The sequence below is a fragment of the Lontra canadensis genome, unplaced genomic scaffold (genome assembly GCF_010015895.1).
Source record: "Lontra canadensis isolate GAN:19392208 unplaced genomic scaffold, GSC_riverotter_1.0 scaffold144, whole genome shotgun sequence".
NCBI classification, from domain to species: domain Eukaryota; kingdom Metazoa; phylum Chordata; class Mammalia; order Carnivora; family Mustelidae; genus Lontra; species Lontra canadensis.
Window position 1 is genome coordinate 2,637,273 of NW_022631138.1, and position 6,865 is coordinate 2,644,137.

The window sequence follows — 6,865 nt, forward strand, 5'->3', positions numbered from 1 at the left end:
CTTTTGGCCTCTGATTCTGTGGGACACTCTGGGGAGCCCAGGAGCTTTTGCTAGTCCACCTGGATGTGGCTCCTCCACCAGGAGCTTGTCCAGGTGATCAAGCAGAGTGTCCCAGATCGGGGACTCAGTGACACCGCGGTCTGTGCAGACGTCTTGTGAACACCACGCTTCCCTAGGGCCTTTCAGGTTCTGCCAGGGTCTGGAAGGGGCCTCTGAGAATGTGAGCCTCCCCTGACAATTCCAGCAATAGGTTCCTGATGGTGTAGACCACCCTCACCACGCACCACGCCCAGTTATGCGGGACCTTCTTTTTTTTTTTAATTTTTTTTTTTAAAGATTTTATTTGTTTATTTGACAGAGATCACAAGTAGGCAGAGAGGCAGGCAGAGAGAGAGGAGGAAGCAGGCTTCCGGCTGAGCAGAGAGCCTGATGTGGGGCTCGATCTCAGGACCTGGGATCATGACCTGAGCCCAAGGCAGAGGCTTTAACCCACTGAGCCACCCAGGCGCCCCATATGCGGGACCTTCTATAACGAGCACCCATGCTTGCGTAACCCAGCCATTGCTGTGGGCTCCAGGCATGTCTAGACACCAGCTTGGTTTGAAGTCCATATCTCATGCCCTCTAGAAATCCAAAGCACTCCCCAGTGTCCTCACCAATATCCTGAGGATTGTGTTCTCATGTTATCTCTGACTTCAGCTCCCGCCCCCACAGGTGATGTCTCTGTTCTGCTCATCCAGATGGTAAATGTCAGCCCTTTCTATTTCTACAGAGGGACCGGCTCACACCAAGCATGTGGGGCATGGGAGGCGTTTCTGAAGATTTGGAGCACACGTGGCGATGTGAAGATGGAACAGTGGCAGCCCCATCTTTAAAGTGCCCCATCTTGGAGGCACCGCTGGCTTCCTCCGCAAATGTTGCTGCTTTCCCTCTGTCTCCTTTTCTCGCCGTCTGCCTACCTTCCTCCTAGGAGCAAGACTCCTGACTCAGGCAGGAACAGTCGGCTCTATCTTTTGATCTCACCTTCCTGGAAGGGGTTGCTGTGACAGGCAGTCACGAGTATGACCCGCACAACCATGTGAGGTGGTCTGGCCTGCTGGAGCATGTTTTTTTTGTTGTTTTTTTTTTCTTTGTAACTCTTGCTGTTTTTCTTGGGGGTTTCCTGTGCTTTCTGGAAATTCTGCTTTCTGAGACTCTGGGTAGGGGAGTCAGGGCATCCTAATGTGGGAGTAACGGAGGAAGAGGAGGAACACTGTGTGAGAAAGGATTGGGAAAGGACAGTTAGGGGCGTCTGGGTGGCTCAGGGGGTTAAAGCCTCTGCCTTCGGCTCAGGTCATGATCCCAGGGTCCTGGGATCGAGTCCCGCATTGGGCTCCCTGCTCGGCAGGGAGCCTGCTTCCCCCCCACCCTCTGCCTGTCTCTCTGCCTACTTGTGGTCTCCCTCTGTCAAATAAATAAATAAAAGCTTAAAAAAAAGGGAAAGGACAATTAAAGGCGATATAGGCACAAGAAAAACAATTCAAACTGTAGAAAACCAAATATAGAGTGACTAGCAAGACTGTCCCCTCCACCATCAGTCCCATAGTTTGCTTTCCTAAAATAACCGGTGTTACCGGCTTCTTATTGATTTTTTTGGAGATATTTTATGCATATATAGGCATAAAGTATCTGTATTATGTATATATATTTTCTCTTTTAAAAATAAATGGTAGCCTGCTATAGCTTTTTTTTTTTTTTTTGCCATTTATCTATTTATTTATTTTAGTAATCTCTATTCCCCATGTGGGGCTCGAACTCATGACCCTGAGATCAAGAAGCACATGCTCCTCTGACTGAACAAGACAGGCACCCCTTCTTTTGCCTTTTAAAAATTTAACCATATAACTTTATTATTTTTAATGGAGCTACCTATAAATATATACACCTAAACACACACACACACACACACACACACACACACACACACATATTTTTTCTTGTACTTGTGCAAAAGGCAATCCTAGGTGACCCCCTTCATCAGCCCCCGGGGAAAGGTTTCTAGGGCATGGGGATTTCCAGCATGAGGAGGGATTCTGGTTGCTGGAACATTCCTGATGTCAGATTCAGTACCCTGAGGTGATGACAAATACCCAGCCTTGTTTTTGAGGGCTCATGGCTGTGGTCAATTGTAATTTTGTTTCCAGGTATTTTCTGTCTACGCCCAGGGGATTTTGTGCTCCTTGAAGGTGACCTTCAGCATGTCCCCATGGGAGGAGTGGATATGTCCCCTCGTTGGCATCAGGTTTGGCCACATTACCTCCCTGGGCCAAATGGAAATGAGAGGGGGTGTGGGGGCAGCACTACCACGTCCAGGTCGGAGTCTCCTGAGCCAGGGTGGGCTTCTGCTCTGTGTCTTTGTCTTTGGACAAGGGAATGGAGACGGGGTGGGGAAGGGATTGTTCTGTCAGCCTGGGCACCCGAACCAGAAGACATTTGGGAAAAAAAGCCTCAGTTGATCCATATCTCATGAGTAATGTGGGTGAGAAATAAACCTTGCTTGTTGTCAGCCCTGAAAGCTCTGGATTGTTTGTTCCAGCAGCCTCAACTCATGAAAACTGATTTATGCTGGGCAACAGTGCTGGGCGCAGTCCCTGGGTCCAAGAGGGTTCTGGGGAACTGCTTCCCTACTAAGAGCGGCCTCTGGGTTCAATCTGGATTTACCACCAATTGATAAAGAAGTCTGGTTGTTATTACAGGAACAGAGATATGCCACGGGCACTACGGAATCCCATACTTTCTAGCAGCAGGACCGGTTGCCTCGAACGTTCAGAAAGCCATTTGGCATTGTATAATGAGTCCTAAGATAATTTTTACTTCTAGAAATCTAGGTCAAGAAAATAATCGGATATATGCAGGGAAGTCCATAATAGAGTTATTTGAAAAATTGGAGACAACCTAAATGCCCCGTCACAAGGTAATCGTTTACTTTATATGATGGATAGTACGCAGCCATGAGAATCGAGTAGCTGCGTATTTAATGAATGGGGGAGATGTTTACATTTTAATACTGACCTAGAGAAACACGACGCAGAACTCTGTCCATATGACAATCTTAATTTATATAACAAATACGGGTTGATGCTCTCTATAACTTTGTAGATTTTTTTCACTTACATCATGCGAATAAGCATTTCCGCCAAGTGTCAAACATGTAGATATGTATAGAAAGAGACTGTGAGGAAGTAAGCAAAAATAGTGGTTCTCTCTGGCTCGCCTTTTCTTTTCTGTGCTTTCGGTATTTTCCGCATATTCTACGATGAGTATGGACTGCTTTCATAATCCAAAGTAACTGCTATTTAAAATAAGAATTATTCCGGTCACCTCGAGGGCGGTGCCTTTGCGCTGTGGCTGCCCAGGGGCCTTAACTAGGTCTCCTTGTCTAAGAATAAGGCCGGGTGTTTAATTAGGTCAGTCTCCTGCCGCCCTAGAATCTTCGCACTGAGCTCAGCTTGCCCGGCCCAGAACCCCAGAGACGCTGCTCGGCTGGAGCTCTGAGCCTCCTGGGCTGTGCTGTGCCTCTGCCCGCCTTTAGCTCTGTCTGGATTTAAGACATCTGTGACCTGTCACCCTGCCCCAGCCCCCTTCACATCCCTTCAGCACGTCTCCTTTAAAAAAGTAACTGTAGACCTCTTTTCTTATAGAGGAGATTTTATTTTCTATTTTATAGAAGAGAATAGTAAGACTCCTGAAGTAAACATTCTGACCATTTGAGGTTGACAGCAATCTGGGATGAGAAAAGCTGCTCAGCCAGGCAGCTTCTGTTCCTTGCTCCCCGGGGGCCTTCTCGGTAAGCTCTGTGTCAGACGGTGGGGGGCCCAGGGGCTGGCTGGGGGCCCGATGGAGGAAGGAGAATTCTCAGAAATCTCCTTTGCATGAGAGCCCAAAGTCTCCCAGTTTGGGAACTCCATCCAAGGGAAAAAGGAGCCTCCGCCCAGCCTGATTATAAATAGGGTCAGCAAGGGCCAGTCCCTGCATATGGTTTTGCTAACGTCTTTATCCAGGCGTGTCCCTTGGGAGGGAGTGGTGGCGGGTGCGGTGTCCGCGGTCCTGCCCGGTGGGAACTGCAGTGGAGTTGGGGTCAGAAGGGACAGCTGGGACCAGCAGTCTCATGAGAGCAGAGCCCGTCAGTTAACTCCTGAAGTGTGATCCATGGGCAAGAGGAGTTGTGGGAGCTGTCTCACAATCCGCGCCACCTGTTGAGTGATTTCTGTGTCCGTGGAGCACAGAGCCCCCTCCCTCCCAGACTCCATCAGGCTCCCTTGGACCTGCTTCAGCTCTGCCTGGGAGGTAACCCTTGGGCCTTGTCATCTCCCTGACCGTCCACATCTGGAACCTTAAATTCCATCATTCTCAACTTTTTTCTTTTTTTAAAGATTTTATTTATTTATTTGACAGACAGAGATCACAAGTGGGCAGAGAGGCAGGCAGAGAGAGAGGAAGGGAATCAGGCTCCCTGCTGAGCAGAGAGCCCAATGTGGGGCTCGATCCCAGGAACCCGGGATCATGACCTGAGCCGAAGGCAGAGGCTTAACCCACTGAGCCACCCAGGCACCCCTACCTTTTTTTTTTACTGAGGTACAATGTGCATACAGTAGAATGCATGGATTCTTATGCCTCTTGTTTCTGTAAGATTCAGCTGTGTTATTGTGGATGGCATAGTTTATTCTTTTTTTTTTAATTTTATTTTTTTATTGGACAGAGAGAGAGAGATCCCTGCTGAGCAGAGAGCCTGATGCGGGGCTCGATCCCAGGACCCTGAGATCATGACCTGGACCGAAGACAGAGGCTTAACCCACTGAGCCACCAGGCGCCCCAGCATAGTTTATTCTCGACCACTAATTCCATTGGAAGAACATACCACCATTTATTTATCCATTCTTTTGGCGGACACACATCGTCTCTGTAACCCACTTTTCTTCCTTCACCCTCTTTGTTGCTCATTGATGCCCCAACCTGGCAGTTCCATCATGTTTTCTTCCCCATCAGTCTGGCTACTGTGTCCCATCTCATTTCTTTCTAGGCCAAGACTCCTGCAAGGGAACCCTCTCTCGTGCTGCTCCTGCTTCCCTACCCTCTGCTCCTACTCAGCTGCCGCCATCTTGCCAGGGACATCCCACCGGTCCAGGTCTCCTGTGACCTATCTTTGCCATATGTAGGGGACATTTGGAGCTTCTCTGTGGCACTGACCCTGCTCATGGCTCCCCCCATGTTCCCCCCTCCCTTTCTCCTTCTCGCCTAGAAATCTGGCTGCCCCTTCTCAGCCTCCTTTGCTGTCTCCTTTCCTGTCTCCATCCCCACGTGTTTGTTCCTGGGCCTCTGTCCTCAGCTCTCCTCTCTCCTGAAGGGCCCTTTTGGGTCCTTAGCTACCACAGATACCAATATAACTTCCTTCCTCCACAGTCCCTAGATCCCCAAACTGAAAGGATTTCCCAAACTCATTTGGTGGCAAGGCTTGATCAGGCCCTGACATGATTTGTTTATTGTCTTTATATAACCACTTCGTGGGAATGAATATTCATGTGTTGGCTGCAGGAATGTCAATGTGTTTGATTATGGGCTGTTGTCCCAGACCCACCAAGGGAATGATCATGCATATATACAGTAAATGATGTATTACTTTCTGAAATTCAGAAAATTTTGAATTTTGTTTTTAAAGATTTTATTTATTTGACAGAGAAAAACAGTGAGAGAGGGCACACAAGCAGGGGGAGTGGGAGGGGGAAAAGCAGGCTTCCCACCAAGCAGGGAGCCTGATGTGGGGCTTGATCCTAGGACCCTGGGATCATGACCTGAGCTGAAGGCAGATGCTTAACTGACTGAGCCACCCAGGCACCCCTTGAATTCTGAAACATATCTGGATGCCTGGACTTCAGGTGAGGGTTTGGAGACCCAGAACTCACTCCCCAACAATTCCCTTCATTTCCTGCTGCCATCTCTGGGTTGGTGTCTCCTACTCCTGTGGTTCTGTAGGATCTTAACTTCTTCCTTCCTTAGGATCATCTCCAGTTAATCCGTTCCCAGGTCCTAACTAACCTACTGACTCTCTGGCCAGCCTCCCCTCTCCACTCCCTGTAAATTCAGGCATGGCCCAGCACCTGCCTGGCTGCTGTGGGACCCTCTCAGAAGCCAGTCTGGCTCCTAGCTGGTCGGTCATTGGCACTGTCACAAGGCACGGCTTTAAACCACAGGGGATGGTATTCTCACCCTGCTCAAAATGCTGCCAGGGTTTCCCACCACCTTCAGGGTCAAGGCCAAGCTTTTTAGTGGGACATAGTACCTTTCTTGATCTGGCTTTGCTCCCCCCCACCTCTCTGGGTGTCCTAGAAAGAGGTGTGGGCTCACTGCACCCCTCTCCCTTCAAGAATTGTGGGAATTCTTCTTGCTGTCTGTCCAGGGAGCTCCTGTTCTTTTCAAAATCGGGCAGGCATCACCTTCTTCTGGAAACTGCCCTCATCCCTAACAGAGGAGCTCCCCTGTCCCTCTGGCTGGCTGCCTCGGGACCTCATGGGCAGCATCACGTGCTCAGGACCAGGGTGCTAGGTATTGGCTTACGTGGCGGGTAGTACCATCAGGGGGCTCAGTCCTCAGTGTTCAGGGCAGGTGTTCATGAAATGCAAAAACAAAACAAAAAAAAGTTTTACTTAAAACAATAAATATTAATTACATAACATTTCGTATTCTGCTATTTTCATTTGCCATAAATACTTCTTGAGTTTCTATGTCACTTCATGTAGTTTTTTTTTTCCATTATCAAGCCATCTATCAGAAAATTGAGATACTAAAGACAAGAAATTAAATATGACCCGGCGTTTTGACCAGGCCCCCG